A 12,861-nucleotide genomic window follows, 5' to 3' on the forward strand; every position below is an offset into this window, starting at 1 on the left:
CCCAGAAGCAGCCAGCAGCAGGTCCAGCTCCTAAACAGAGGCATGCAAGTGGCTCCACGCAGCTCTCACCTGCAGGCACCACCCCACTCCCAGCTCCCATTGGCCAGTTCCAGGCCAATGGGAGTGCGGAGTTGGTGCTTGGGGCAGGGGCAGCGCATGGAGCCAGAGGGCTCCCCTGCCTAGAAGCTGGACCCACTCCTGGCCGCTTCCAGGGTGCAAGGCGGTGTTGGAGCAGGTAGGCACTAGCCTGCCTTAGCTGCGCAGCACCGCCGATGGGACTTTTAACATCCCAGTCAGCGGTGCTGACCAAAGCCGCTACGGTCTCTGGGCATACATACTCTGAGCAAGGTGACCCAGTGCCTTACATGCTGCCACCCAGTACTAGGTCGCGACCTGAACTTTGAAAAACACTGATTTACACAACCTTTCACAATTCTAGCAAAATACTTTAAGAAGTCAGTCTATGCAGTTTCCAGAAATGTTTTTAATTACTTTCTAAAAAAACCTAAGAAATTCTCAGAAGTTGCATTGACATAGAGCTGAGAATTTCCACTACAAACTGTACTGAATAAAGTTATTACAAAAAACAAGCAATTGGTAACTTGGAAATTAGTAATTAAGATTGCACATCCAAACTTTGTGTAAGAACATAATATAATCTGTATAGCTCCTCCCATGTTCAAAGCACATACATTAACTACTCTTCAAAGCCTTGTGAAGTAGGCATTGTTGAAGCATGAAGGCAAAACTGGCAGAGAAGTTAAGGGATGGCCCTAGGCCACAGAGGGAGTCTATCAGAGGCCAAATAAGAACTTGAACTCCTGATTCCCAGTCCTGTGTTCATATCAGCAGATTAACATCCCTCTCTATGTAAGGTAGATTTGTTTACACCTGTCCATAAACCATTCGTCTTATTCAAGGTGTCTGTTATAAGCCACACTCCCTCCCTGTCAAGTTACCTGTTTCCCTGTGCCCTCTCTTCCCTGTGGACCTAAGCCCCTTTCTATCCCTTTTTGGATAGCAGTAGCTGTCTTCGCCAATAGCTACCATATGAGGAGATAAGTCAATGACTGGGAGATTGAGGAGGCTGCCAACTAGTTTCCTCTTCCTGTGGGATCAGGAGAATCAAAGTCTTCCTGCATTGGGTAATTGGGATGTGCACAGGGATTTGCCAGCTTTGTCCAACGTCTACTGTTTCTGCTCTGATTAGGCTGCAACATAGGGGAACAAAGTAAATGATGCTAGTACTGGACAGCATGGGATGGATCATTTGATAATTGTCCTGTTCTGTTGATTTCCTTTGAAGCACTTGACATTGGTCACTATGGGAAGATAGGATACTGGGCTAGATGGACCATTGATCTGACCCAATGCCAATTCTTATGTCAAATGGTGAGGAAAAAACCTTGCATTGCAGCCAGATCTTGGTTCTTTGCTTCAGTAGTAGCCTCCTGTTGGGCTCCTGCTACTACTGTGGGGACAGGATTTACTAATGACTGTCCTTATGTTTTATCCTCTACCTATCTTCCATCAATCTACCTACCCGCAACAGCCAATCACCAAACGACCATAAGTGATCTACGCTTCCCATACAAACCCTGAACTGCCATACTGAAAATATAATGAAGATAAAGAACTGGCACTGAGATTAGTTATCAGGATCAATACTGGAGTGACATTTTTGGCTCCAGTTGGTCCAACATTACCTTTTATTACAGTAGATAAAATACCTACCCTCCCCTTCCACATATTTGTGAGCCAGCTGAGAGACACTTGGATCTTCCAATCCTATTGCCCATTAACACACAAGCTCACCACTTCTCTCTCCATTTATCAGTATAATCCAAAAGTACCATTTCTTAGCCTACATTCTTTGATTTGATGAGGAGTCTCATTTACACATTAAAATATGCAGTCTTAAACACCCACATATTCTGATTCCAGTACCACAGTTAGCTGAATTTGGAATTTGATTTCTCAACTCAGTGCTGCCTATATTTTTTATTTTAAACTTACCTTTTTTCCTGAAAGGGAAGAGTGTGGCAAAAGGGTTAACTTCCAAGCCTTAACTGAAGACAGTTGACATAATATGAAAAAACATATTATGCATATTATGCATTATACTAGGCATTTCACCTAGGTCTCAATGTGCTTCACAAGTTATCACTAGAGCTAGTCCAAACTCAGGATTTCTGTTCTACAGGAAATGACATTTTAAAATTTCCCTTCCCTTCATCCCAAATCAGAACAAAAAGTTAAATTTCCTATCAAATGAAATTTGAAAACATTTTGTTTCAACAATGTCAAAGCATTTCATTCAGATTTTTATATTATAAATTATCTTCCACAAACTGGAAATTTCAAAAAATAGTTTCAGAAATATCTAAGTGACCTTATTGAAGTACTCAGAAATGTCTCGATACTTTTTCATCAAAAATATAAACAAAATTAGTATGCTCCTGCAAAACATTTCAATGTCATCAAATCAGCATTTTTCCATGGAAAAGTGTTTCCTCTGAAAATTTTCAACAAGTTCTATCGCCTTCTTACAGAATAGGAAATGGACTCAGTAGCTTGCCAAAGTTCACACAGGAAGTCTTTTGACAGCTATTAGAAATAAATCCTAAGTCTTCTGACTCCTAGATATAGTTTAGACATAGTTATATCAGGTTATAAACAGATAATTAAATCAGTACAATCCCCTTACATGAACACAGTAATATCAATATAATGGTACTTATATTTACATGAATAAGGTATGGAGAGATAAGAACCTTTATACGCACTAAGGTCTCTATTGATTTAACTACATAGATTTCTAAACAGATTGTGTTTGTACCACTATAACACTAAGCATAGTCCTGAGTCTAGACAAGGGAATCTTCCTCCACCTTAAACCACTCCAGGTTAAAAGCAACAGGAAGAAATCAAATTGAAAATTCTAATGCACAGAAATGCTAAATCTTAAATAAATAAATATTAAAAATATTAATGTGATAATAAAAGGCACTGCCTACCCTGAAGACTTTGTAACCTTCCATTAAGTTTTACTTAGACAAGTCAGATGTCTTCAAGTCCGCAGGGCCTGACAAAACACATCCTAGAACACTTAAGGAACTGGTTAAGGAGATCTCTGAGCCATTAGAAATTATCTTTGAGAAACCGTGGAGAACAGGAGAGATCCCAGAGGACTGGAAAAGGGCAAATATAGTAGCTATCTATAAAAAGGGGAATAAGGACAATCCAGGGAACTGTAGACCTGTAAGCTTAACTTCAGTAGCTAGAAAGATACTGGAGCAAATCATCACTTTGTGAGCACCTAGAAGATAAGGTGATAAGTAACAGTTAACATGGATCACATCAAACCACACTAATATCCTTCTTTGACAGGGTAACAAGCCTTATGGATAAGTGGTGAAGCAGAAGAAGTGATATATGTATACATTAGTAAGGCTTTTGATATTGTCTCACATGACTCTCTCATAAGCAAACTAAGGAAATATAGCATAGACAAACCTACTATAAGGGTGTGTGGGTGTGTGCGCACAACCGGTTGGAAAACTATACTAAGTAATTATTAATGGTTTACAGTTGAGCTGGAAGGGCATATCCAGCAGGATTCCACAGAGTTTTTTCCTGAGTCCTGTTCTATTCAATATCTTCATAAATGATTTGGATAATGGCAGAAAGAGGACATTTTAAAAGTTTGTAAATAATACTGAACTGGGATGGTTTGCAAGCACTTTGGGGAACAGGATTAGAATTCAAAATGATCTGCCCAAACTGGAGAAACGGTCTGAAGTAAACAGAAATTCAGTGAGGACAAATGCAAAGTACTCCACTTAGGAAGGAACAATCAATTGCACGTATAGAAAATGGGAAATGACTGCCTAGGAAGGAGTACTGCAGAAAAGGATCTAGCAGGTATGGTGGATCTCAAACTAAATGAGTCAACAGTGTAATTCTGTTGCAAAAAGAGGAAACATCATTCTGGGATGTGTCAGCAGGTGTGTTGTAAGCAAGACAGGAGAAGAAATTCTTCCACTCTACTCAACACTGATAAAGCTTCAATTGGAGTACTGCATCCCGTTCTGGACACCACACTATGGGAAAGAGGTGGACAAACTGAAGAAAGCCCAGAGGAGAGCAACAAAAAAAGTCTAAAAAACATGACCTACAAGGAAAGATTGTTTAGTCTGGAGAAGAGAAGACTAAGGGAGGACACGATAACAGTCTTGATACATAAAAGGTTGTTATAAAGAGGAGGGTGATAAATTGTTCTCCTTATCCACAAAGGTCAGGACAAGGAGTAACGGGCTTAAATTGCAGAAAGGGAGATTTAGGTCAGACATCAGGAAAAACTAAGCTGTTGAGCACTGGAACAATTTACCTATGGAGGTTGTGGAATCTCTGTCATTGGAGGTTTTTAAGAACAGTTTAAACAAATATATCAGGAATGGTCTAGATCCTGCCTCAGTGCAGGGGACTGGACTAAATGACCTACTGAGATCCTTTTCAGTCTAACATTTTTTTGATTAGCACAAGTTGTTTGCTATATACCATGCCCAAACTTTGTTTAAATCTATACCTACTTTAAGAGTCTTTTCACTGTCAGGGCAGCATAAAGCAGCATTAGTGTAAATTAGAATCGGGTTCACAGTGTATAAAAGCAGCATTAACTCATCCACTTTGAGCACATCATCATACACATTTCACAACAACAAAAAAAGCTACAGATTCAACTAGAAAGGCAGGAATAGAAAACATTACTTATGTGCAAATGAGATGACTGCTGTTGAGACCTTCATTTTTGCATTTCCATACAATTAAAACTAACTGTGCAGTCTTAAGGTTGCATTAAGAGATGGTTCTGCACAGTAATTTTATATATATATATAAAATTTATATATATAAGCACATATATATAAGAGCTCAATAATGTTTGCATTTAAATGTTTCCAGCTGGGTGTGGGTACTTACATCTAACTTTAAAAAATGAAGACTGATTCTGAATATTTTGTTGAATTCAGCAAAAAAAATTAAGACCCCATTAAAAATCAAGTGATTTCTGGTCTTTCCACACCCATAATTTTCTTGTTCTGATAAAGACACTTTTTTCGGGAGAAGATTATGCAGTGTGTTAATAAGATAGTCATCTTCCTCATGCGTATCGCTCCAGCAACACTCCATCCTTGCCTTATCTCACACAGGAGCTTACGTGCATTGGTGACACAAAGTAGGAAGAGCTTCTTTAAGTTCTTAGATGACCATTCAGCATGCTGATGTTCAGAAGTGATTTTTCTAGTGTTTTAGATAGATATTTGAAAGGCTGATTTAAAAAAAAATTAAGCAAGGGCAGTATTCCTTAGCAGGACTATGGCAATATCTACTCACTAACCCGGGGTGGGCAAACTATGGCCCGAAGGCCACATCCAGCCCTTCAGACATTTTAATCCAGCCCTCAAGTTCTAGCCAGGAAGCATGCGGCTCCCAGAAGCAGCAGCATGTCCCCCCTCTGGCTCCTACGCGTACTGTCAGCCTTACTGTCAGGGCTCCGACACTGCTCCTGCCCCAGGCGCTGCCCCCACAGCTCCCATTGGCCAGGAACTGTGGGGGCAGCACTTGGGGACCAATGGGAGCTGCGGGGCATTGCCTGTGGATGGGGAAGCATGGAGAGCCACCTGGCCGTGCCTCCGCAAAGGAGCTGGGGTGGAGACATGCTGCTGCTTCTGGGAGCTGCTTGAGGTAAGCGCCACCTGAAGCCTGCACCCCTGACACCCTCCTGTGCCCCAACCCCCTGCCCTGATTCCCCTCCCGCCCCCCAAACCCCTCAGTCCCAGCCTGGAGCACCCTCCTGCACTCCCAACCCCTCATCCTCAGCCCCATCCCAGAGCCCGCAACCCCAGCCTGAGCCTGCACCCCAGTCTGGAGCCCCCTCCTTCACCCTGAACTCATTTCTGGCCCCACCCTAGAGCCCGCACCCCCAGCTGGAGCACTCACCGCCTCCCACACCACAGCCCCCAATTTCATGAACATTCATGGCCTGCCATATAATTTCCATACCCAAATTTGGCTCTTGGGCCAAAAAGTTGGCTCACCCATGCACTAACCTCAGCTGTTTCTGCTGTAGCCCTCTTAAAATAACTGGTTAAAATTTTTACAACATGAAAAGGATTTTCCCCCCACTTGCCCAAACTCAAAATTGACTATAAAGACTTTGCTCAAACTTTACATTAAAAATGCCTTTGGCTAGTGACCAAGAATGCAAAACATGTCCAAAGGTGAAAGCTATGGAAAATTATTAACCTGTAAAAACAAGCGTGTGTTGAAGAAGCTGGGCTGAAACTTCAAAGTGCACTTGTGCTCTGAAGAGTAACTACAAATGGCACTCTTATTAAACAGGTAATTCCTGTTCTTATTCAGTCATATCTACTTAAATGGTCAACTTGTCATTTATTCCTGTTGATGCTGCAAAGCTTACTCAGGTATAGACTAGCATTGAACTTTAATACCAATGCAGGAGAATAAATATAGTTCCAAATGTAGGAACAAACACTGCTGTTTCACGTGTACATCCCCAGTGACGTCAATAAGGTTGCACAAATGTATCTTGAGGGCAAAACCAGGCTTGTAGTATCCTATCAGTTACTGGTGGTTATGTTTGAGAAGAACCCAGCTTGACTAGGATGCCAGTTAGAGTGCAGACCTTGCAATTTGGAAACAGCTTTTTATTTGAAAACTAAGCAAATTTGATCTGGAAGTTACTGAAACTAAACAAATATTGATCATGTCAATTTTACAGTCACCTGTTAGAGTAAGCATTGTATTTTACAGTGGGCACAATTAGGGACTACAACAAATGGCGTAAGTGCAAAATTTTAGGATATTACATGGGAACACATTTAAATCATACTGGGATTTACATAAACCTTCTCTTTACCGTTTTGTTATTCTATACGAAATGTCCAAACAAAATGGGTCACACATATATCAATCCACATTGTTTATATTAATACCTTATTTGTTGAAACACCGTATATCATCTGCAACTATGTACTATGTTAAAGCTCAAGATACACTACTTTGTTACTGTGCCCAACTTAACTTACAGACTTAACTTCTTTTTCATGTTCATTTTTAAATTGACCTATGTTTATAGCAGCCAGACTCTCCTGACATTCTATTACCCATTTTTCCAGTATCAATGTTAATAGGCAATATAGAACACACTTTCAAAAACAACCTCCTTCATTGTATCAAGCCTGGCTTTTGCTCTTTTCACAACAAGAAATCTAGTCTTCTCAAAGCCATTCATGGTCTTCTATCTACCTACCCCACCTCCTACATCTTTTTTCAGATCAAGGCTGCATTTAACATTATCATAACTTTCTCAATATCTTTGATACTTTACTAATTGTTAAGAGCTCCACTCATCCAAAACTCTACCACCTTCACCTCCTTCCTTGACTCAGATCTCAACTTTGCCCCCTATAACCTGGAATTTAGGTATTTGAATCAGAATTAGAAAACATGCCTTATAGTGACAGACTCAAGCTGCTCGATTTATTTAGCTTAACGAAGAGAAGATTAAGGGGTTATTTGATTACAGCCTGTCTATATGGGGAATAATATTTGATAACGGACTCTTCAGTCTAGCATAGAAAGGTATAACATGATCCAATAGCTGGACAAATTCAAACTGGAAATAAGGCATACATTTTAAAAAGTTAGATTAACCAACCATTGGAACACTTTTACCAGTGATGGAGAATCCACCATGACCTTGGTACTTTTAAATCAAGATTGGATGCTTTTTGAAAAGATCTGCTCTAGGAATTATTTTGGAGAAGTTCTGTAACCTGTGTTATACCAGAGATCAGACTAGATGATCACAGAGGCTCTTTGTGGCCTTGGAATCTATGAAAACCTAGGAAAAATCTAGGAACCCCCCACCCCCATACTCTTTTGCCACATCTCTAACAGCTCTAGTAATCTGATGTTAAGTTAAATGGGAAATTTGGCATGCAACTATGCATTTGACTGTATGGCCAAGAGGTAGTTCATATTTTTTTATGTTAAACTACTGTAATTCTTTTATATGCTTTTTTTTTTTTTGGTGCATCTATATATTTATTGCCCTATGTATGTTGAAACTAAAGTTTTGTCCTTCAACTGAATCTAAAGTGTGAAGGGAAGATTAACTCAAAAATGAAATGTAATCTTTTAACCCAGCTTTTTTGTCCTGATTTTACTAATATAGTTCAGGAGCACAGGGAAGAGATCCCTCAACCTGATGAGAAGTGTCTACAGAAGGAGGTTATAAACAAAACTGGGTGACTGAGAAGAGGTACTTGTTATTACAGATGGGTTTTATAATGGTTATGACCCTTGAAAGATATTTAACTCTAACTGTTGTTTGGCGCAGCTGTTATTACTAACTGAATTGTAGATTCCCCTTTTTTACTCAAGCAGGTAAACAGAGGATCATAAAAGAAATTCGATAAGTAATTAGAAAAACAGTATACATGGTGAAATTAAATCATGGGGAACTATTTTTCCCCTCAGAAAAGGAGTTTGTCTCATACCTTATAAAAGGAAAGAGGATTGGAAAGTTAGTTTGGAAAATGAATACTGTCCACCACGTACAGAGGAAGGGAACAAACTAACTTCTCTTCATCTACAGGACTTGGTAAAGTAGGTCTTCTTTCTGCGTTCTGTATTGTGCTCATTAATCTTTGATTAATAATCTGATTAAATAATTCCATTTGAGCCTGTTATTTAACAATCTCCAATCCTTATTAAATTCAAACACACAACAAGATCATTTTCATTTTTGTAGACAAAAGAGTGGGTGAGATAATTTGGAGATTAGAACTTCAAGAGGAAATATTCCAGTTAATTTTGCTAACCTGAGTTATTACTTTAGTGTTTGTTCTTCAGATGCTTTTGTTTTCCAAGCCTGCTTCAAGTTGCATTTTCCTAGTTTTGCATTCTCACGAATAGGTCAGTAGCAGTGTAAGACTAAGCTAGTTAAATACTTACCCATTTTCCCACCACAAGAGACTACTTTGTTTAAAGAATGGGATAGAACCTAGAATAAACTCTATAAGCAAGAATCAGCAAGACTACCTTTACCAGGGGAAAATTTAAACACAGACTATTAGGGAGCCATGAAAGCAAGTTATTTTCCCTATTGTAAAATCATCCAAACTATCATGCAGCCATCTGAATAGGTCATGGGCATGTCTGTCTCCAGAACATAGCCCATATGAAACGCTTTGGTAGCCCTTTTCTGAGACTGGTTATTCAAGTCTTCCTCTGGTCTTCAGACAAACGCTGTAAAGACATGAGTTTGAGTAACTTCCTTTGTACACATGCAAAGAATGTAAATACCCTGCTCCCATTCTCGGATATCTATACTGACTTCCTTTCTATTTCACAGCATTAATGGAAAGATCTACTCTAAAAGATTCTCCCATTTGCCTCCAAATCCTCAATCTCTTACTTTCCTGTACATTACCAATGCTCTTTAAAAACTGGCTTTTCTTCACAGTGGGGAACAGATCATGGCTTTTCAATAGCCTTGTCTGCTGAAACAGCCTTTCATTGCAACCGATTTAATTTCAAGGCTATTTATTAATATCTCAGGATTCATTCTCTCGGGTGTATAATTCTTTCCCTACCTACATGTCAAATCTTATTCACTTGTCCTACTGGTTAACCTATGTTGACCCACTCTCCCTCATTTAGCATTCAGTTACCAGGCAAGCTGCACCTTAGTCCGTTTTTGTTCCTCAAGCGCAAGCGTCTGGTGACAAACTTGGCTTCCTGCACCTCTCTAGATGGAAATATGCAACCCTACCACTGGATATCTTGGCTGCATCCCCCATTTCACAACTATGTTAATATGACTGGCCCAAATGAGTATGACATCTGTAAATTTTCTTCTTCAGAATCCTGTGACTGTGGTTGTTTAAAGTGACAAAAACCAGCTTCTTTAAAACCAAGCATTATTTAAATCTTCACCTAAATATACACAGCATGCAGAGCAAAAAGTTAAAACAAAAGTCTACGTGCATGATTCCCCTTACCTAATCCTTAATCTTTTATTGTAAACGTTAATATGTTTCATCCAGACCAGCTACGTCCATCTCTAACTGGAAGAAGTATGCGTGTGTGTGATGCTCTGCATGCTTGTCAGCTCTCACCTACTCACTGAGCAGCTAAGCCCTGCCCCACCAACCACACATACACTTCCCAAAGGAACCTTCAAGGTTTTGGATCCTCTTTGATCCTAGGCTTAGCCATGGGAGAAGTAAGCCATTCTATTCTGGATGGAGCCAAATAATTGGCATTCGCCAATAAACCCTTTCCCCATGTTTTTCCTCAAGGATTCTTATCCATTTTTCATTATTTTGTCATTTCTGTTAGGTTCATTTAACAACCCTTTTGATTCAACTCTATGCACTCAAGCAGGATAATATCACACAGGTAATCTGAGAGGTATATGACTTGTAAACACCAAACAAAAAGACCCAACACATTCTCCATATCACCACTTTTCACTTCTATATGCCACAAGTTTGGTTTGTACTTGCACAATATACTCTAATCCAAACCTTGTGTTTGCACATATAAGTGCTTCAATGTAGACACTCACAACCGGGTAGGGAAGGGTTCTCCCATTGCTGTAGTTAATCTGCATCCCTAAGAGATTGTAGTGAGGTCAACAGAAGAATTCTACCATTGATTTAGCAAGTCTACACTGGGGGTTCGGTTAGCATAATTACCTCACGGGGTGTAGATTTTTCACACCCCCTGACACACAAAGCTAGGCTGATAAGTTCCTAGTGTACACCATCCCATCGACCAGGTGTTCTCAAACTTCATTACACCGCAACCCTCTTCTGTCAACAAAAATTACTTTATGATCCCAGGAGGGGGACCAAAACCTGAGCCTGCCAGAATCCCACTACCCCAGGTCAGGGGGCCAAAGCCTGAGCTTCACCCCTCTGGGTGGGTGGGGAGGCACAAAGCTGAAGCTCAAGGGCTTCAGCCCCTGGGTAGCAAGTCTAAGCCAGCCCTGGCGACCCCATTCAAAGGGGGTTGCGACCCACTTTGGGATCCCAACCCACAGTTTGAGAACAGCTGCCACAGACAGACTGAGGAGTGCCAATTTAGTTTTGTATGGACGTTATACAATATAGTATCACACTGCGTGCCAAGTAATGCTAGATACTGTGGTCAAATAATTTTATCAGGCACATTCCCGAAGAGATCACAAGCTCACTTAATATTAACAACAAAGACAATGTTTTATTGAACAAATCTATGTACAGTACAAAAAGTTTTTTAAAATGAAACACTACTGTTGATTTATTGCAGTTTGATGGCTCAGTTTTAATTTGTACTCTTATATAAATGAAAAGTAAAATAATTTAACATTCAACAAGGAAGCACTAATTTCCTTTCTTGCTGAACCTTTAATAGCTTTTACAAATTAACAGAGTCCCAAAATGCATACACTGCATTTAGTCAGAAAGGTGTTATACAGTACCAAATAAATTAAAAAAAAACAATACTACCCCTTAAAAGTCTTTCATCCATACCACTGATGTTAAACAATACAAGTAAATGAGTACAGCTGAACCTTCATTGTGATATTAAAATCACAAGTTTAATGTTATAAATTATCCAAACTATACAATTTATAGGTTTTTTTTTTTAAATGAATATGGCTAAATAACCCAAGTACCAGTAACCTTTCCCCACAGATATGACCATTTTCAACCTACTTAGCACAATTATTTGTGGAGGGTGCCTATCAAGCAGCAACTTTTGAAAATCAGAATTTACATGACCTTTATAATGGAGTGTGTTCAAGTAGTAACAGATGAGCTCTAAAAAGCTAACTGCCAAGTCAAACCAAGTTTAGTCCACTTGGAGGAAGATGATTAAAATACGATAATCTGCACAAAAAGCACACAGACCTTGATCCAGCAAAGCACTTAAGTGCATGAATAACTTTAAGCACATCAATACTGCCATTAACTTCAATGGGACTATTTGCATGCTTAAAGTTACACACATTCTTTGCTGGATCAAAATCATTTATCAATGTTGGAGTAAGTGTATTTTATATTACACAATATGACACTTAGTGTTGGAAAAAAACAAATCCTAGATTTGGAACTTTTTTAAACCCTAAAAATTGCCAACTCAATTTAGGATGGTGTCTTAAATGTCTCTGAATCCCATAAAGAATGTATAATAATCCCACACATTAGAAATATTTTATTTTCAAATTGTAGTTGCTTAATACTTCAACTGAGTATGCCAACAGGTAACATTTTACAGAAGGGACAACATGTCTTTTGAACGAAAATCTGTACTTCAAGAAGTTACCTGCCACTTACTCCTTTAAGTGTTTGCCTAAGTGAAATAATCTAGATTTTTCAAAATTATATATACTGAACACATGTGATATAAAGACTGTTGTGTGCACAGCACAAGAATCTTTAAACAAAGATGAGTTTAACAGGTAGAAAAATTATGGTCACAGTTTATGCATGTGCATAGATGCACATAAACTACACACTTTAAACCAAGAAAATACAAATCCCTATCGTGTTTTTGAAGCAACACACGGCGCTTTAGTACCAGCGAAAAAGCATCAAAGATTAAGTACACTTAAAGATTTAATACATTTTTTTTTTAAATCTACTGACCAAGTTTTCAAGTTTTTATAATTTAATACTCTAAAATAACCTTTATTTTTTCCAGATGTATTTAAGCTAAAACTGAAGCTAAAAAACAAAGATGAGCCTGGGAATATTCTAAAGATGATAACCAGGTTCTTAA

This window comes from Eretmochelys imbricata, chromosome 1 (genome assembly GCF_965152235.1).
Source record: "Eretmochelys imbricata isolate rEreImb1 chromosome 1, rEreImb1.hap1, whole genome shotgun sequence".
Classification (NCBI taxonomy): Eukaryota; Metazoa; Chordata; order Testudines; family Cheloniidae; genus Eretmochelys; species Eretmochelys imbricata.